At 38.2% G+C, this 21,947-nt stretch overlaps 1 protein-coding gene across 8 annotated transcripts in view; it reads right to left on the bottom strand.

Annotated features, from left to right (window-relative positions):
* SCAPER (S-phase cyclin A associated protein in the ER) overlaps positions 1–21,947 on the bottom strand; it is a 369,412-nt gene that overhangs the window by 123,868 nt on the left and 223,597 nt on the right. The gene's annotated exons all lie outside the window — the stretch shown is intronic.

Here is a 21,947-nt window from a genome sequence, read left to right as displayed (position 1 = left end):
TTTCTATGCTTCCAGTATGGACCAAAGAATCTGATATGGTCTACACCATATACATGACCCGCAGCTTCTGAAGCTGGTTTGAGTCATAATCCTGGAGACGGAGGGACGTGATAGTAATCTGCAGGAAGACAGATGCTTTTGGACTACTGTGAAGGGTCCTCTAGGCCCCAGAAGGAAACTGAATGCACTTGTTGAGAGATTTGTCCTGATGATCCCAAGCTGATAATATGAAGACTTGAAGAGGTCAGATGTGAAGCACCGCCATCCAGACGGTGACTACTGCTGATACCATCAAGCCCAGAAGATAAAGAGTTTGTCCGACTTAGATGCTCAGAGGGTGGCAATCACTATTACTGTGATCTTGGTAAACACCTTGGGGGCAGAAGGGCCAAAAGCAGGGCCAGATAGTAGAAAAAACAAAGGAATCTGTGAAGTGTTGAGTGAATATGAAGGTACGCATCCTTGAGATCCACTGAGAGGTAGAGTAAGTTACTTAGTGAGCACTCCTGGATCAGAATGGCAAGCACTTCTTCCTAAATTTGGCTTTCCTTATTCAAGGGCAGAGGAGAAACAGATACAATTTAGGCTGAACACCCACAAGCCTCTATGACACCATGACATAATATGAGTAGGCTTCTAAGTTTCTGTACAATGGAGGCATGGGTAAATTACTCTAATGTTGAACAAGCTGTAGATCCTTTGCAAGAGAGCTAGCTCCTTTTAAGCTGTGAATGGAGAAAAGAAAGTATGCTGTAAACAGGAGAAACAGGGAAATTCTACTGAATAACCTCAGCTGGTAATTCCAAGGTATGTATGTCCATCGTGGAAACGGTCCACACAATAAGGATAAACTTCAACCTTTCTATAAGACATACTGATCTGGACTGGCAACCCTTTGATGAAAATTGGGGCTCTTTGAGGGAGAGGAGAGGAGGATTTCTGTGTAGTTGTCTGGCATAAGGAGAAGTGCCTTCTGGTTTAAGAAGAACATAAGGAATAAAAAGGTATGTTGTAACTCCTACAGCTTTTGTGGGTGAAATTTTTCTTCTTTTCCCAAGTGGGAAACAGAAGGATGCTCAGGTCAGTTGTATCCCTGATGGCCTTATCTATGCTCCCGAATGGAAAGTTAAGAGTTCACTAAATGGTGCCCAGGTTACATGGGTCTGGAAATGGAGTCTGTGTTCTAGTGTAGAATCAAATGTTGTCTCTCACCACAGTGGAACAAAGGAGAGAATGAAAAGAAAAATAGATTATATCTAGGGTGCTACCAATTTTATGGCCGTGAAAAACGTGTCATGGACCATGAAATAAGCCCTTCCCTGTGAAATCTGATCTCCCCCTTGCTGCTGGGAGTGCCCCAGACCAGGGGCTCCTAGCTGCAAGTCCCGGCTAGGCTGGGGAGGGAGAGGATTTGTCTGTCACAGCTGCTCTTGCTTTCAGGGGGAGATCATACCCACCTTGGAGTGCCTTCCCCTGCTGAAGGAAGCTCCAGCCCTGGAGGTTCCTGCAGCTGGAGGAGGCTTGTGGATGTGGGTCCAATCTCCCTCTGCTTCTGAAAGTGCCCCAGCCAGGGAGCTCCCAGCTGTGAGTCCCTGCTGGGCTGGGGAGGGATATGACTTGTCCTTCCCTTGCATGGCAGCTCGGGGGAAGGGGGAGGGAGGAGGGGAAAGGAGAGATCAGACCCACTTCCAGTTACCTTTTGGGTTGGGACCTCCACGGTTACAACACCGCGAAATTTCAGATGAGAAGAGCTGAAAACATGAAACTGACCAATTAAAAAACCCTCTGGCCATGCAATTGATCAAAATGGACCATGAATTTGTTAGGGCTTGCAGGCTTGATTTTTAATGGTCAAAAAAATGCACTTACTAGTGTCTGTGCATGACTATATGGGGTTAATTGTTTGAAAATTTGGTTCTATATGTCCAAAAATAAATTTTAGAAATTATACTAAGATATTATTAGGAAAATATGACCATTGCATAATTGCTCTTTAACTAATGGTTAATGGTGATTATCTATGTGTCTAAGTTTTTATGTTGTGCCCATTATCATGGTATTTGAGAACCTTATGTAAATAATCATAGTATTTCCACTTTGTTAAACATTTGACACTTTTAATGGTGTTACTTGTGTCAGTGGGGTAAAATTTTTACATTTCTGACAACCTCCCATCCTTTTGGCAATACTACCATCACAAAAATGAAAGAGCCTTGAGATAAGGTAAGCACCAATACAGATTTGCATGGCTCTCTCATTTATTAAACAGATATTGTCCCCGTGAAACTCTCAAAACATGGCAGAACAAAATCCTCAACATATACTTTAGGTAACATGCAATAATATCAGTTTGCAAGCCTTATGTCTCAGCAGCAATCTGTCCTGATAAACAGGGTTGAAATCAGCGAAGTTGCTCTGTTTTTACACTCGTACCTTAGCAAAGAATTTGGTCTACTGTGATATATTTCACAGTTCTTGTAATAACAATGGGGTCTGTTCCCTCCTTTATATAAATACATTATGCCATCACAGTTAGCAAGCCACATTCTGCTCTCAGCTACCCTCCTAATGAAGTCAATGGGAGAGATATCCAAATAACAGAGCAGAAATAGGCCCAGTAATGGTTACTATACATTAGCACATTCAGAAAAGATTAAACTCCTGTGAAATTATCATAAGCCACACCACCATTATATTATTTCTAAGAAATATGGAGCATTAATGGGTTTGATTCCAAGTGTACTTTTCAAAATGATGATACTTTTCAACTCAGTAAAGAACCACATTTCACTGAACTAGACTAGAGAGGATTGTTAACCTGCACTCTGTACTCCTCAGGCACTGGAATACGTCTTTATTTGGTACTCTTTCTTCCTACAGTCATGATCATGTTATCATATTACTTCAAGCCTGTGAGTGGCACTGCTTGACAGCTAGTGAACATTTTGCAAATAAAGAGTAGTTTTAAAGTTTTTCAGCTGGACTTTCTAAGAATTATCAACACACAATAGAACAGGAAGCTCTGCCTTAGCTGTTCTTATGTTAAAGACAATCTGAAAGTCCACCATTAATTCTTTTTTTCCCTTACATGCATCACTTCATCTCATTGCACCATACAGGCAGCCTAATTAAATTTGCATGACAATATGAGCTTTTAGAATGTATTCATCAGTCTCATTAATCGGTATGTTTTATAAATTGTATTATAAACTGTGCCTTTTAAAAATCTGATACTCAGATGTTTGATCCCAAGGAGCCATGACACATCTTCCTGTTTTGAATGAGGTTTAGTCTTTTATGCAAGTATGCTACAGCACCAGAAATATTTTTTTAACTGTTCAGAGATACCAGAGAACTTACTTGACACTCTCCTACTCTAAACATCTGATATATTTAACTAAAGAAAAGACTTAATCTTGATATGAACCAAGACTTTCATTATGTAGTGACTGCAAAAGGTATGGATATATTGTTAGTTTTCATTAAAACTAGGAAACTCATGAAACTTAGAGCAGCTATTTGAAGTGCATCACAAAGATTTCTGGTTAACATGAAGCACAAAGTAGCATCTATAGATATGATATAATATATCAAAATAGCAAAAAATAAAACCCCCAAAACATCCATCTAAACATTATCTTTTAAACATTTTGCCACCAGATAAATGTCTCGAGCATAACAATCACGCATGTCTTTCTGGCTATCCACCACACATTTTTTTTTTTTTTTTTTTACAGCTTGCATGACACAGACCCTTGACTATGCATGCTTAACTTCATGCATGCAGGTCATCCCATTGACTTCAATTCAAACACTAAAGTGCATAAAGGTTAGTGTTCTACAGTGCATAAAGTTTAGTACATGGCAGGATCCTGGTCTGTATAATTTACGTGTATATATGTCCTGTGTATCAAAAAGGATATTTCCACCAATGCAGATACCTCAATAGGAAAATATCTGTGTAACTTTTAAGTACATTTGCAGTTTAGCACAAAGAATAGCCCTTATGCTACAAAGACTTATGCATGTGACTATTCCCACTGAAGTCAATAAGAGTGCATAAAGTCATGTGCATAAAGCTAACCAGGATTGGCACCTGTGTCAAATATAAAAACACAACAGTATTTTAATATATAATCATTTACACACAATAATTTCTGTTTTAAATGTATCAGGCTTAATTCTAAAAACAAAATACCTTCTCAGAATTAAATAATTTATTTAAAATTATCATAATTATAATCAACGTTAAGTGAATGAAAATGATGTGTATGCATTTTCCCCTTTGAAAACAAAATTTTATGTTTGTGAGCAGCAGTTCTATCACTTTTAAGGATTCAAAGTACAATATTTGTGCAGTGTTTCTGCTAGTACTGTCCTCTAGTGGAGAAATGAGAGATTTAAAAATGAAGCAAAACAAAAACAATCCCCCTGCCCCCAACCCAGGCTACAGCAGAGAATCAAAATTTCAAGGATATAAAGCATGAGAATGATTATCTATCACAGCGATTTTCAAACTGTGGGTCGGGACCCCAAAGTGGGTCGCAACCCTGTTTTAATGGGGTCACCAGGGTTGGCTTAGACTTGCTGGGGCCCAGGGCCAAAGCCAAAGCCTGAGGCCTTCTGCCCTGGGCAGCAGGGCTCAGGTTACAGGCCACCTGTCTGGGGCTGACACCCTTAGGCTTCGGCTTTGGTCACCCCGTGTGGGGTGGTGGGGCTCAGGCTTTGGCCCACCCAGGGCTCGGGTGGGCTCATGCTTCAGTCCCCACTCCTGGTGTCATGTAGTAATTTTTGTTGTCAGAAACGGGTCACGGTGCAATGAAGTTTGAGAACCTCTGCTCTATCACAAAGATACCTATTGGATTTTGCTTTTCTATTGAACTTTTACATGACTATATCATGTTTTTTAAATTGTAGTCAGGTAGAGAAAGAGAAATAATGGCACAGTAAAATATAATAGCTCAGCTAACTGTTATTAGCATACATTTCCATGTCTTTGTGCCATCTCTAATAGCTTTTTGCTAAATCAATCTTGTAACCTGCACTCTTTAGGCAGAGGTTTACTAACAAACACTGTATACACAATAGAGATCTCAGGTGCCATCAGCTCCAGTACTCTGAAATCCCGATTCTAATAGGTATGGCTGTACATTATGGGACAGACTGTGATGGGATGCTGTATAGGTATGGAGGGGAGAGGTGGCGAATGGTTCAGGAACCTCCAGCACACATACATATGTATGCACATATACAAACTCAGAGGGTAAATCCTTCTGGCTTTATTGTGCAGCTGCCAACGGTCCAATATTCAGTATGGTTGTGCTGCTTAGGGAGGCTGGGAAACAAAGGAGGCTTTTCAGGTCCAAGCATGGCATGGAGTGGAGCATTCTTTGTGACAGTTGGAAGGTGGGATCGGGGAATGGGCGTGGTGTGGCCAGTGTGTCTGTGATCTGGGCAAATCCACTAGACAAATCGTTATCAATCTTTTCCATATTGGGACCCTGCTGAGGACCCCTCTCATTTAACAACATGGGAAGGGAAGGCTGGTTGTGATCTGCTGATGTGGTTGTCATTTTTTTGAGGATTGCAACCCCCAGGTTAATAACTCACACACTAGACAAATCGCATGTGGGGATGGGGTTGGGGCCATAGATGCTATCACATCTCATTGGCTAGTGACTGTGGCTTGGCTGCACAGTTGCTCTGCTATTGAATGGGGAAAAAGTATTCCATTCTTGACCCCCCTCAACAAACCAATCTGTTGCCCTCACCCTCAGGCAAAGGTCAAATAAAATAATTTTGTAAGGTGAACCAGAATTTAATTCAGGACGTTGTGAATTTGACCATCTTGAAAAGTGGCTTCTCTGCACTTCTGAAAAAGTTATGCATTAGCTTCAGTAGCTAATACCATTGCACCTTTGGGGGATGTCCTATACAATCTTCTCTTTGATGGTTTCAGAGCCACAAACACCAGGGGACAGATCTTCTGTCTTGGATGAGCTGTGTTCAGTGCAAGACAGAAGAGGGGAGATGGTGGAGAAGAGGGCTTTCTGCCACTTTTAGTTCTCTGATCCTAGAGCTAACTGGGGACTAGTCTGGCCTCTGGTGTAACTTAGGTATATCTGGCAGACCAAGGTTCCAAGCAGCCATTCTGGCAGGTATGGATCACCAGAGTGCATCCCTCTGGCCATGCCCTCTGGAACGGTGTGTTGGGGCTGGGAGACAGTTGTCAGAGTTGGTATAGGAGTTCCTTGCCATTTCAACAGTCCTCTGCTATGGGAATCCCAACATAGATGTTTATCCCAGCTTTACAGCCTCTTTGAACCACCAGAGCCAAATGTGACTAATTCCCAATAGTACTCCCTTCTACTCTTATAACAGTTATAGTATATAACGTTTGTCTCTTCAAGCTCTTTAGAAACATTAATTCTAAGCACTACAAATGGATTAAAGTCTAATATATACTAAAAAGATTTATTCCATTTAATGCTAGTTTTGTTCTGTATCTTACTTTTGCCACAGATTAATTTAACGAATAAGTATCTCATCAGTTTTTAATTTTACACTATTGCTTTTTGTTTCTTGTCACCTCTGTGGCTGGGTCCATGTCAACAGAAAGCAAGTTTTCAGTGAAATCTATAAGCAGGCAACCTGGTGAACCCACTAGAAACTGTTCTATTAATCGTCACACTAGAACTGGTCACTATACAGAACAGGCCTGACAGTTTGTAAATTAAAATGTAAATACTGGATCTGACGCTGTACTGTTGAGGCCAACCATTTCTGACAGTCTCTACAATGTGATAAACACCGTCTGTCTACAGTCCCCCTGTATTTGAAAGTTACGACAAACATTTGACTGGAATGTAAATAACTGACATCATGACTGGTGCAGCAATGGGCTGCAAATTTATCTAAAAATCAAGAAAATAAAAATGCTGTTTGACACTATATAAATCATTAGTTGCCACTGGGGGAGTACTTTTTAGAGGTCATAAATGTGCATCAGTCTTGAAAGGTAGTAGTGTAAAAGTGAAAAGTGTAGGCACTTAATATACAGATTCAAACAGTTCTGAAATTGAAAAAAATAAACATTACTAAGGGAATATTTCTTCTTCTCTGAAATCTGCTTCCTATATGGAGAAAGACATTAAACAGTACAAAATTATTTTCTTCTTAAGTTTAGTAGGGTAATTGAAAAATAGGTAACTGGAATTTTTTGATGCAGTTCTTATTAATGATGTACAAAGAAGAAATAAATATGGACTAAGTGGTTATATCATCCTCAAGTTTTAATATCAACTTTAATATGGAACTATATGTATAATTATTATTGAATAGTAGTATTTTGGTAATCCCTAGAAACGTCAACTGACGTCAGGGCCCCATAGTGTTAGGCAACGTGCAAACACACAGTAAGAAAATATCTCCACGGCAGTAGGAAAAAAAATCAGTGCATACAGCGTATGTGGCACATTAGATTGTTTTCCCTAATATGTTACAGCAATGTGCCACACGTATCAGAATGTAGCCCTACACTGAAACATTTCTTTACCCTTCAGGCAATCGAAGTTCTATAATCTTCATTTCTGTTAAATCGTGATATGAAATAAACAATCAACTTCAGGACAAATATATTTTGAATCTGCATGTAAAATAATCCCATATTTCATCCATGCTCTCACCTCAGACATTTTAACTATTCTTGATTTCAACTGAAAACAGCACCCTCCAGGTAAGATTTTCAAAAACACCTACTTGATGTAGTCTTAGGTGCTTTCAATAGAGTTCTGCATACTCAACGCTACTGAAATTCAGGTCAAATGATTCTAATGAGATTTTATCTGAGCCACCTGTTAGTCACCTTTCCTTAGATAAATGCTTTTGGTGGAACGGGCAAAACTTTCCTATGCAATTCAGTATTCTTGTAAATCGCATTAAACAGAAACAAACAAACAAACACACAACCCATCTCATCTCAAGCCATATGAGAAACGCCTTTGTTATATCAAAAATTAACCGTGATTAGTCTATAGGAAAAAAAACATGTCAGTTCTGTGCAGGGATACCAAGGATCACAAAGTCCCTCCACAAGAATGTACTGAATCTGGATAGATGTTTTATTTCAAATCAGAAAGAAGTAAGACGCAAACAATGTTTGCATAGATTTAACTATACTGATTTAAAAACTGATCTAGTAAATTCATCCCTAGTGTGGATCGAGCTACAGTAGTATAAAGTGCCTTTACTGGTATAGCCTACTTCTGGTAATGTAGTGAAATAAACTGTTCTTATATATGAAGTACAGAGGCAGTGCTAGCTAATTGGGAGCCCTAAACAGGAATATTTCCCCCCCCCCCCACATAATAAAAAGTGAATAGAGGGCCCAGTTGACCTGCTCGGGGCCCAAAGCAATTGCTTAGTCTGCTTATGGCTTGTGCCGGCTCTGGGTATATAAGCACTTTTATTCTGTGGTGTATAACTGTGGACACATTAGTGGGTTACACTGATTTGACTATATTGCTTTCTAAATCAATACAGTTAAATCTGTCTACACGGAATTTTTTGTACAAGCCTAAAGAAGAATGGAGTTAAGAAGGAAGTACACAAAGCCTGCTGAGACATGGCACAACAGACTTTCAGAGATATGCTGAAACTTTAAGCTGACAAGTAGACAGAAGTTCTATCAGCCTTTAGGCTTAGAAACAGTTAGTCTGGGCTGTAGATAATATTTCCATACCTTGTAAAACAATAATTGTTTCTGTCTAGTGGTGCTCTTGTTGCCTCAGTCTAGATGAAGTTAATTACTATTTCATTTTGTCATTTTCTCTATTTAAGAAATGCCAAATCAACTTTGCAGGGATTTATGATCATTTAAAAATTTGTGTGCGGTGAATGTTAAACTGAGGATACCAATGCTGGGTACCTTAGACAGAGAAAAATTATTTTCTGAACTTCAAAGAGATGGAAGCAGGAGAAGGGGTAATGGCTTAGGAGTTTAGTCAAGGTCACAAAGGGGTTGCATACCTCTTCCCATGTGGTGCTGCAATGAAGCAGGCATAGGCCAATACGAGCACAAGGTGAGCAATATGGTCTGAGAGGTGCCAGGTCTACTTGCAAATGTCAGTTACCAAATGAAATACAATTTTTTTCCCTCAAAGTGCATCACAATACAATTCTGAAAGTGTACTTTTAACTAAGATAATTCTTGTGTCTAAGACAGCTTAATTTAAACGTATAGCCTCATTCTGGATGTCTTGCACACTAAAAATTCCTACTGTCTTTGATGGGAGACATCTAGGATCAGGCCCATAACAGCTAAACAGATTAAATTAAAATAAGAAGTTGTGCGATGAAAGAGACATTTTAGTCTAAGGGGTCTCAGACATCAATTATATCTGAGTGGGCTTTGGAATTTATTCTTTGGCATCAGCTAAACTGATTATTTCAGGGTGCCCTCAATAGAAGGAGAGCTTAAGCTTGATATAGTTTCCAAGATCTTGTGGAGGGTGTGAGTGGCCACATATTACTATTTACTGGGGGCTGCACAGAACCTCAAGCCAGCCTTATTGGTTATTGCCGTTATTGTGTCAATTACTGTTTTTTTTCTTTTATGTTTATATGCACACACACACATATATATATACAGAGAGAGAGAGAGAGAGAGACTGATGCTTATATATTTTTTTCCCAGAGCTTCTGCCAGTCAGGATGTGAATATGCATAAAAATTGTGAACTGTCTTCCGAGAATACTATGTTCTATAATAGTCTGATAGTTACAGTTTGTTTATGTAGTGCAGTAGTTCTCAAACTTTTGGATTGGTGACCCCTTTCAAATAGCAAGCCTCTGAGTGTGACTCCCCTTATAAATTAAAAACACTTTTTTATATATTTAACACCATTATAAATGTTGGCTGCAAAGTGGGGTTTGGGGTGAAGACTGATAGCTCACGACCCCCCATGTAATAACCTCGTGATCCCCTAAGGGGTCCTGATCCCCAGTTTGAAAACCCCTGATGTAGTGACTGGTAACTTTACTCTCGAAGCTGTTTTTCACTGGATGAAACTTTGGGCTGAAACGTTAGGAATATACAGAGATTTTTAGAATCTTGAGTTTTGTTTGATGTTATTTACAGAAAGCAGCACAGAAGACCACTGAAAATATCTAGCATAACGAGGCAGCTGTCAATTCTGGTTATATCCAGTAAGAACTTTATAAGTCATAAGTTTATTCTTTACCACCCTTTAAGTTTAGGCTTTACTTTTGTGATTCATAGCTGGAGAAGGCATACACACATATACACTTTTTTTTTTTAGTAGAGTACGGAGATTTCACATAAATTTAATGTACCTTTCTGTCTATTCAGAAGTTCTCCATCATACAAATTAACTTCATATTAACATGCTACAAAAGTCACATTGTTTTCGTGCAAGCAGATCCACTTTTTACTGCAGCTGAAAGAACGATGTATATTTATTTTTGCTTTAGTGAATGTCTTTACCTCATAGTGGTTTATAAATATTGTACGGGATATGGTTTAAAATGTGATAGAATTTAATACAAAAGAAAGTAAGAAAAAATTTAAATGGTGTAATGATATTTAGACATTCTCCAGAGTATTATAAAAATCAATGAACGATCCTTGCATTTTATTTATTATTATCTAAAATAAGAGCAGCTGAAAGTTTTATTTAATTGGTGTTAAAAAACCCTTTATTTCAGTGGTGAGATTATATAAGAATATTTTTGCCCTCATTGTTACTTTTTAAAGTGAAGAATAAGCATTTAAAAAGCTACCTGTTCGATACTAAGGTTGAAATATAGCATTGATTCCCTTGAACATATATTCTTTCAATCAATATGAACTGCTAGGAGAAGAAACATTCAGCATGAAAACTGTTTATACTATGCCTTTAAAGGGCTATGTGAGAACTATTTTATTTTACTATTTTTTTATGTCGCTACTTATAAGTCTGAAAGACTTTTAGTAAGTGGCAAGGAGCTATTGTAGTGAACTCTGTCCTCCCTTAGGGCAATTTTTTATCCAACCCAGGCCATTAGCAGAGGTAAATCAATGTAACCAGCTCACACACACTGACAGCTTGTGTGGTTCCCACTCCCTCACTCCTCCCCCTACATCATGGTATATTTTTATGCTCCCTGGGGAAATTCAATTAACAGTGTCAGTCTCCTCCTCTCAGTCAATGACTGACACCATCAAGATTCTTTTCACCACCCACTGACATGCAAGATGTGTCCGCTGATTTCTTGACTCACAAGTTAACAAGAGAATTACAGCCTACTTCTATAAATGACTATATATGATCTGTGTCATAAACACACTGACAGCTACCAAAATCAATCTTTCATGACCCTATTGATTAGGACACTCAGAAATAATGAGACTTCACTGGTGGCAGGGTAATGCCTGGAAAAAGAAAAAAATGAGGCCCTGCCTATTAACTACACCAAATTTATCTTTCCTTTCCCCTTTCCCCACTGTAGAGCCTACTAGCAACAAAGTGTTATACAGAGTTAATAATCAATGTTTAATTGTACTTCATGTGTCTTTTTAAAGAACATTTTCAGGAAACTCCTAAAGTTGAGAGGTTGTATGCAATAACAATTACTGGTCATTATTATGCAAGAGCATCCAAAGGCTGCATAGTACTAAGCACCTGACTAACACACAAAAATATTGTGGAATATTTCATATTTGTAAGACAACGATCAGACTCCTACAGTTTGAAAGGAAGTGACAGTAAATGGATTTTTCTTGTGATAAAAATTTGAAACTGAGAACATGGCATAAATTGTTGTCAAGAAAACTACTAAACGTATTAAACAGCTCAAAGTAAACAGTAAAATACTAGGAGGAAGGGGTGATTTAAAAATGTTTGTGTATCACAGTCAATCTTCACTATTTAGATAAACATGACCCTAATAAGAAGATGATATGATATAATTTTTGCTCTGTGTTGATTATACTGGGCAGCAGCTGGCCTGCAGTCTGCATGCTGTACAGCAAAGTGAGACACTTAGTTTTTTTTTCTCTGTGTCTACAGATGTGAAACAGAAAGAAAACTGTCTCTCACAAGTGATATTTTCTAAGGATTGGTGGGAGAGCATATACAGTGCATTCTATTGCTGGAAGATCTCTTGAACAATATTGTCCAGAGGGAGTAGAAAACTGTGTAACAGGACATAGGATTCTGTAGAAGAATTTATGCTTATTACTTTATTTTGATTTAAACAATATAAAAAAAGCCTATGGTTCTAGACACCATGCCATCAATTAATAGAATAAAAACTGTCCATAACAATGAAAACAGAAAAGCCTCCCCCTATACATTAAACTAGTCAGCAAAAAAACACATTGCATAACAAAATCTCCCCATCACTTAGATTCCTCCACAAAATCCCCACATCACACATTTTCAACCTTTCCCAAAAGGCCTATTCAAAAAAGATGAGTTTTGAAGCATGCCCTGAAAAGTCAACACATTTGTGCTGTTTCAGAGCAGGTTAGGGAGTGAATTCTGAAGTCAAGGGGCACTCTTGGTGAATGTTCTGCCACAGCCTCCTCCGAAATAGGTTCCAGTTCAAGGACTTCTGCTGATCTTATATACATCACTATTGCACCAGAAGAAATGCAATCTCTCTGGCAGGCAGGATTGAAACTAATTAGGACTTTAAAAATCAACTCTAACACCTTAACTCCTGCTGTGAAAAACCCATTTTTCTGAGAGGAAAAACCCCAGTAAACTTTTGAAGATTTTTTTCATTTTTTGAACTTCTATATCTGAAGTAGTCACAGAAGAACATAATTTAAATTTTTAATATTATAAACAGTAGGCTCTAATTTCAACCTGTGAAAGAACACCATTCTAAAAAGTTAAAAGTGAAATGATGTGAATATCAAGGTTCTTGCTGGGCCTATTAAGAAACAACAATAAAATTACAGAACTGCCTTGGCATTAGAGGGGAAGGGGCGCACGAGGAGATATTGATGACTGGAGAGAGGGGTTGTGGATAGTAGGTAAAATCAAATAACAGTGGATTTTGGGGAGTGGATGAATGGATACTGAAGTTGGTGGAGTGTAAACTGGGAGGGTGTTTGGTTTCTAAGCCTTGGTCTACGCTACGCGAATAGCATAGCTGAAGTCGGCGTATCTTAGGTCGACTTACCTGGCTGTGAGGACGGCCGCGAGTCGACCGCTGCTGTTCTCCCGCCAACTCCGCTTCCGCCTCTTGTGAGCTGGAGTTCTGGAGTTGACGGGGAGCGTGTTTGGGGATTGATTTATCGGATCTAGACGAGACATGATAAATCGATCCCCGATAGATCAATAACTACCCACCGATCTGGCGGGTAGTGAAGACCTGCCCTTAGAATGTAGCTATTTCTGAAAGGTAGCAGGATAACTGATAAGATTTTATATAAAGCTGGTTTGCTCATCTTATTTTTCCAGTTTTTAGTTATGCACAGTGTTGAATTCACTAGGGGCAGGTCAACACTAGAAGCGCTACATCAGTGCAGCTGCACCTCTGTAGTACCTCTGTGAAGACGCTCTAACCCGACAGGAGAGCACTCTCCCATCAGCATAATTACTCCATCACTGCAAGAAATGGAAGCAGGACAGCGTCTCCTGTCGACATAGCGCCGATGTGGACAGTGCTTAGATCACTGTAACTTGCGTCACTCAGGTAGGTGACTTTTTCACACTGCTGAGTGATGTAAGTTAGATCAACTTAAGTGGTAGTGCAGATTGGTTTTAGGTGGCTGTTTCTTATTGTAACTGTAGTAAATGTAAAAGCAGATAATAAATATAATGCAGTCAGGTGATGATCCTGCAAGTAGGACACATTCAGAGGCATCATCCCCACTGATATGCAACTGTGATGATAATTAAGTCCCTAAATAATTTGTCCCTATGGACTTTCAGTATCTCTTTAACATCACCTCCATTCTGGAGAAGTGGAAGTTCAAAAATTCTTTTGCACCCATTATCTGCTTCATAGTTGGTTGCCTAAAAAAAAAGGAGGATTATTGTCCTCTCTTGTCAATAACACTCAGAACTCTCAGGAAAACTGTTTCTCTATATTTGCATCCAATTACTGTAAGTATATTGAAATTTGCAATGAATATGAGAAGTACTTTGATCAAAACAGAGCAGAAATTTTACAAAACAAGGAATTCTACAGAGATACTAAAATGGCAAACGTAACTGAAGGAGGTTTCACAGGAATTTGACAGATTATATGATTATTACAGTCAACAAAAATCTGGCTTGATCTAATTAACTAAGAACTGAAATACACAAGGATAAATTAAAAAAAATTATTAGGAGAAGCTACAGAACCTTTTCATCACTTGGTCAACATGAGAGATCCCCCTCCTCCCTCCAAAAAATGAATTGTTGAGACAAAAACAGAAGACTGTAATTGATAAAAATCTTGAGTTCCTTCCTTCTCTTTTTGAATTTAAAATTAAAGATTCAGATTTTTATCCCAAATCTAAGTTTGTGAAAGAGGCTGTACTATAGTTTGTTGCATCAAAATGTGGAAATTGTGGAAATAAAGTCACAGAGGACAGTTGAATTTAGGATTTTATCAATTTTTAAAAGACCTGCCATCTGTTCAGCCAACTCTGCATCATTCTAGCATGTTTTCAGGATGTTCAGATTGGTTTGTACCTAACTATGCAATATGCCTGGTGCGGAAACAACAAATGCATTGGCAAACGTCTACTGGTATCAAAAGACAGATATAAAAGAGTGGTAGGGCCTAATTACCTATCGACTGAAGATTCAATTATTGTGTTTTTTAAATTTTATTTTCAAAAATGCAAGCTTTTCATTTTGGACAATGTATGCGTGATCTGTTGTGTATCAGGAATACATATGCTTAGGAAATAAATTACATTATACGTTTTCTGTGTTTCTTTACATAGAGCTTTTGTAGGTTTTCCCTGGGGAATGAAAAAAATCACAAAGGCCCTGTGAGGAAGCCAATAGGCAGCAAGTGCAGATCGCTGAGCACTGGTATTGCATGGTCATGGCGAGATGATCCACTAGCAAGCAGGCCTCTGTAATCTACACTAGCTTCATGTAGAGCACATGACACTAGTCCAATCTAGAGGTGGCATGAATAATGGTAGCAAGGTCTGCATCTATGAGGAAATGCGGCTACTTCAAATGTAAACAGTTGTTTTGACACTACCAAATGCACAATCCCTCCCCATCTCTCTCACACACACACAAACACCGAGTTCATTGTACAAACCCTGCTTATTTGGGGTAAAGGGAGCAAATGTTATTCCTATATGCACAACTGCAACTTATCAAGCAGACAAGGTATTTCATACTATGAGTTGAGAAAAATCTGCGTCAGTAAATGCCATTACTCTGATATGCTGCTGCTAATATAGCCACAGGAAGAAAAGTGCTATTTTCACTATATTTACATTACTGATAGATTTTCCTTTGTTTTCACACTGCCATAATGATTCTCCTCATGCACTAACCTAAACTGGTTGGCTTGGTACTGTCTATGAATGCAAAATAAATAAATAAATAAAAAATAGAGGCTATAAAATTAAGAACAGCTATCTATATAGGGGGGCAATTATGGCCAATTGTGGTGGCTGTGGCTTTTGCGTATGTGGACAAAACAGGACTGCATCCATCAACTTTTTCACAAAGGCCACTGAAACAGCATTCTGATAGTTACTACTGACATGGAGCCCAGTTTCAACCAGTGTCTGACTGCTGAAAGGCTCCATATGTCATCCGATCCACTGAGGCAGCAAGTATCCTGCAATCTGGTATATTTGTATAATTTTAAAGGATTGTTTTAATAACAAGATACACAGGAGCTGGCGTATTGCCATCAGGCTCTGTGCTACAGCAAAAACATGCAGCTGGTGGCTAGTTCTCCACTCAGGAAAAATCAGTATCATGACGACGCTGCTGGACGTGCACTCTCTCCAATTCCAGCAACAGCAGAGAGAGAGCTGCTACCAGAGAACAGCAGAATAATCAATATTTTAAAAACACCACTCATTTACAGAAATTGAATTAGTCATTAGCTTTTGGAATTCACTTCTTTGCCATCTGAAGTTACTACCGCTGGTAGGGTAGCTGAGATCTCAAGTGTCCCAACAATTTTTTAAAAATTTATTATGTAAGGACCAAATCTCAACACCACTCATTTCTTCTCACGGATTTTTAAATGCATCACTTCCCAGCTACTCTTAACTACTAGGGCTATGCATAATACTCTCACATATAGGGTTCAGTAAGTCTGACTGGAATAAATTTAGAAGTGTTTGGATGGAACACAGAAGGTTACTCTATGTTCTTAGTTTTGCACAAAAGGAAATATTATTTTCTTAAGATATAGGGTATGAAACTTTCCAATTTCTCCCTAATTAAAAGTTTTTAAATCTTATCTTTTCTGCAGTTAAAAAATATAAAGCTAAATGAAAACTGTTCCTTTCTTTAAACAGCCAAGGTAAAAATATATCTAAAGACTGAATTAGTAATAATAATATTCACCCGAGTACAGAAGAGAATAATCAGGAGTTAGAGTATAATTTGTAAATGACAAATTATACAAACAGCAATCTTTGCCTGGATTCTCCCAATCCCCAGATTATTAAACAGCAGTTCCACGTCTGGATGATTACATCTGAAAGAAGATATGCAAGCTGTGGGGAAGTGAGCTGGGTTTTTTGTACCATGATTATTTGTTTTTATTATTAGAACAATGATGTGCTCACACATATTTCAGTGATGCTGACATACTTACACTGGAACTCACTTTTTATTTTAAGTAGTTTAAAGACCATGTTTTAAGAATAAGAATTATGGAACCCGCAGAAATGTTCTACTCTGTACAAATCCCATTAATGGTACTCAAGGGTTTTCTTAATATCTTTATGCTGTATGTTATGTATATACGGTTGTATTCTACAAAACATGCAAGCTCCTTCTGAACAAAATAATGTAAATTCCATTGCCTATTTTTATATTACATTTTCTTTGTCCTCTTCAAAATATTACCACTTGTTTTCACTGTCAGGCTCAGTGATGCAAATGGTTAACAGTCAATTTATTATGAATGTATTTATTAGAACTGTACTCATACTTCATACAAAATAATTCAACTTTTAAGATAATATTCTAGGAGAAATTTCTTAGGACATATTATAATCATTTGATATTTCTTTAAATAGCAGTATGTATGATCATTATGTTTTCACTGTAACAACACTTTGTCAATATTTTCTTTGGGATGTGTGCTTGGCAGATTCTCACCATGAACTTTGCCATTTCGGGCTAATGATTACATGATCTGCTCTGAGTATCTGCAGTAGCCCAGGAAGGGTCCTGGTTTCCCTGTTTCCTCTAGGGAGGGAGTAAACTGTCTTGGCTTATACTGTGCTGCCGACTGGAGAGAGAGGGAGCAGAATCAAAGCTCCATCTACTCTTGCCACCACTGGCTATCTTAGTGGGAAGCCACCTAGTGTGCCAGCTTTTGTGTAACCCATTCTTAGGTGTCTGTCTCCCTCCATTCACTATACATGGAGTCTGAGTGCCTAACTCAAGCTTTGTGATTCCCACTGACTTTCTAGGCACCTCAGTTAGGTGTGGCAATGCTGAGCGTTGTAATGCCTAAGTTCCTCTGTTGAGCTAGCCCTTACTACTTTGTATCACCAAGTAAGCTTGGTCATGATTTGGACCTTAAGTAGCAACTTTCCTCAACACAGCATGGAACACTGCCCACATTTTATATTGCTAGGTCCTGTGTGTGATTTTTTCCTCCCACCTAAGGTGTCTATTTGCCAATATATCTGCACAAATTTATGTGAAATTAATGGATTTCACACAGCTAACCATCTTTAACGGACATGGTCATATAAACCCCATATGCATGTGTAAGAAAATAGAATCCTATCGTATTACAAACGTAACACACACACATATATGTATTATAAAATATGCACTTTCAATGAAATCATCATCTACTGAATATTACTCTTTTATAAGCAAATATATTTAAATAAACTGCTAATTTGTTTTCCTCAAATTGGTTTCATGCTCTACCACTAATATAAATAGTTGTGTAAAATAAGAAATATATAATTGCTATAAGGTATCAATTGTAGTGAAATGACTCACAATGAATCTGTTTGAGACACTGATCAGAGGAAAATTCATGCACATTTATTTTTGATTTTTCTTTTCATTTAATTTATTGCAATATAGAAAAATTAGCAGTGGTAAGAGAAAGACTTCATCCTCTTTACAGTTCTATAATTACAGTGTAGATCAGTGGTTCTAAAACTTTTGTACTGGTGATCCCTTTCACATAGCAAGCCTCTGACTGCGACCCCCCTTATAAATTAAAAACACTTTTTTATATATTTAACACCATTATAAATGCTGGATGCAAAACGGGGTTTGGGGTGGAGGCTGACAGCTCACGACATCCCATATAATAACCTCACGACCCTATTAGGGGTCCCAACCCCCAGTTTGAGAGCCCCTGGTGTAGATCATTAAGTATGATAAGGGCGAAATATAGAAAACAAACCAAATTTTGACTTGAGCAATGGCTTCATTTTCAAAACATAATTTAAAGCGTATGTTTGCAATATTTCTTGAAAACAACTATAGGTACTATTCCATTATCTGACTGGCACCAATGTTAAAAGAGCAAAGATAAACTATGTTATCCTGGTAAATATATATGCAGCACTGGTTTGAATGGAGCACTCTAGAACACAGATATGTAATATATGCTTGCTTGCCTTTTATCAGAAGAATTCAATTTCTTCTTAGATCAGAAGAGTTCAATTTCTTTTATACAATAATTAAACTAGAATTGCTAAAACTATGGTTCATCTTATATACTATTGGATCGGAACAAAATAAGCTTTTGAGTTATAAAAGTTATATTGATTGTTTAAAGAATTCTTTTTTTCTCCCTTACACCATAAGTTAATGGAAGAATGTACTGTTAATTGCACTAATGATGTCCACTTTTGGAACTTATTGAATAACAGCCTGACCTTGAGAGCTGCTGAATACCTCAAACTCCCACCGAAGTTATTCACCCCAATGTAGCTGAGAGCAGAATTTGGCCTACGGTCTTCTATTTTTGAGTAATCACTTATGTGAATACAGATTGTATTGCCATTTCCATGCTACAAAAACCCTCGATCAAAGGATTGATTCTACTGTAGCTATTAAATAAATGAAAATGCATTTCAACCTGTACTATGCAGCATTGCTGTAGACCTGAAGAAGATCTCCGTGTAACCTTGAAAGCATCTCTTTCTTACCAACAGAAGTTGGTCCAATAAAAGATATTACTTCACCCACCCTGTCTCTCTTTCAACCTATAACACAGTCATGAAACAATGTACCATCACAAAGCTGACACAGGACTTCCTAAGATACCTAGTACCACCATAATAATGGAAATAATGGGCTAAATTCTTTCCTGTCATATAGTCCAGGAAACCCCAATGGGTTTGATTCTCAGTTACTCCAGTCCTGTGGTTGGGGCAGGAATGAAGAGGAATTAAAGGTAAATTTAAGTCACCTTTGTGCTCCTGTACTCTGGAGTCATTCAGGAGCTTTCCTGGTCCCTAGTGTAAGTTGGAGTAACCTGAAGGCTGCTGCAACTTACTTTCTGCTTCCCATGGCCTCTTACAGGCTCTGGAAATCAGAAAATAACCACAGTACATGGAATTTCAGCCATGTCCCCCTTGACACCCTGACCTAACCCCTATACCTTTGGGCCTGGGGCCAGGACAACTGTAGAGTCCTTCTACTAGTTTTATATCAGCCAGGAGAGCTCTCTGCACTGTGGATATTATATGGGGCATTTCCATCCTTTTAAGGAACTTTTACACTGCCAGAGTTGTGTAAAGTGGACAATGTAAATAAGAATCATGCCCATTGTCTTCAATGGATTTGCAGAAGGTGTAAAGACAAAATTTGGCTCACTTAAGTGCCATTACTTATGCTGTAGAATGGTGACTTACATTGCAATGTGCCGTGTATAGCATGCAGTAAAACACAGGGGAAACATAAAAGGCTTGCCAGCAGAAGAGGAACACCTCACCCTTCCCAAAAAAACCAACCCAACATATCAGGTCTGATACTTCACTGTTTTGCACACTTTGTACGTTTATTTACACCTGTGCAAGGTGCTGATTTGACAGTATTTTACTCTGCACTCATTTTGCAGAGGTGTAAAGGAGTACACATGATGCAAGGGAGAGGAGAACTGGCCCATGTTCTCCAAGTGCCTGATCCAAAGCCCACTGATATCAATAGAAAGACACTTATGAACTTTAGTGTATTTTGTATAGGCTCTAAAAGAAGATACAGGCAAATTATTTAACTGTGGAATGTACTATTTCAACCAGTGAAAATTTTCACTTCAAGTACAAAGAAAAAAAAGCAAACTAAAGAGAACTTTTCAAACTTTAGTTCTTTGTAACATTTCTAATAAGAAATGGGATACTTCCTTCTTAGCTTGCGAATACCAGTAGCAATATAAACGATACTTCAATTTCACTTTGACAGCAATAATAACAAATGTTTTTTTCCTTTTTGCTGAAAACCATCACTCAGTACCGTTTACCCAAGCAGTCTGTCTCTGAGCTCTGTGACCCACTATACTTTGTAATATAGGCAGCATGCTGTCATTTTAACCTTCTAACATGATGGCAAAGGAAACAAAAATGGCAACCATTCCTATGGTGATGTAATAATTGTATTAATTTTTTTCAAAAATGGGCAAGAGGGAGGAAAATGAGAGAGGCTTAAAAGATACTAACTACTCTAAACTGAATGTTGTGAGTTTGAGAATTTCTGTGCTAAAAAAGTAAAAACACAAGTCCATCAGTGAATCTGAAAGCTAACTGTGAAAGTAGCATGGCCATTTGAAATATATACAGGTTAAGGGAACAAAAGATTTACAAGGCTAGATTTTCTCATTTATTTGGAACTTTCTGTGCCAGTCTGGCAAAGTAAATAAGCCAGAGAGCTGCTGAATTTTCCTAGCTAAGGATTCTCCTGATGCAAATGAGCTGCAAGCTGGTGCAGCTGTGGGGGGCAGAGTGAGGGCACAAAAGGGAGCAATAGCCTGCCAGCAGCAGAATTCTAATACCTCAAACAGCACCGGAGCCAAGGCTGCTCTACCCTACGCTGGGGTTATAGCCAGTGCAGAACCGGCCTCACAATCAAAGAGTCGTGGCTGGCTATTTTGCAGCCCCCTCAGTTGCATTCGAAGGATAACAGGTATATCTAAGAATTTAGGCCACAGTCTTTCCTTAGTCTATATGTGTGACTGCCATAATTGTCATGGTTGGTATGCACAAACACAGAGTGGAGGACTTCTACAGGACTTAAATATTGTTATTTGAGCATTTGTGAAATCTGAATGAACTTGAAGTGAAGGAATATTTGCCACAATTTAATATAACATAACATTACACTTCGTGACATGGGTCACAGAAAATTTTGCTTCTCTAACTTCCATCAACTTATATATTTTGGCAGATATGAAATTACTTATTCAGGTTCATAAGACTTGCAGCTGGCTCCCTACTTAAATCTGGCAGTATTCTAAAATATCAGGAAAGGCAACTGGAAAAAATCCATGTCAAATCCATCTGTTTAAACTTCGTTTACTTGTGGTAACAGCATACACATGTCTAAAGTTACTGATAAATCACAGAAAGCTTATGTAATCCTGTTGCTATCCAAAACTAAAACCAATATTCATCTTCATCTAATAACCAGAGAAAATCACTGTACACATGTATCACATATTCAGTGGTGGTCTTTAATTTATCTGTTAAAAAAGGGCGGGGATTTTCACAAAATTAAGAAAAGGGGAGAAATGCACTCCCTGCATCTCAGG

This window comes from Caretta caretta, chromosome 10 (assembly GCF_965140235.1).
Source record: "Caretta caretta isolate rCarCar2 chromosome 10, rCarCar1.hap1, whole genome shotgun sequence".
In the NCBI taxonomy this organism is placed as follows: domain Eukaryota; kingdom Metazoa; phylum Chordata; order Testudines; family Cheloniidae; genus Caretta; species Caretta caretta.
Note: the sequence above shows the minus strand (reverse complement) of the source record. Positions and strands in the feature narration are given on the sequence as shown.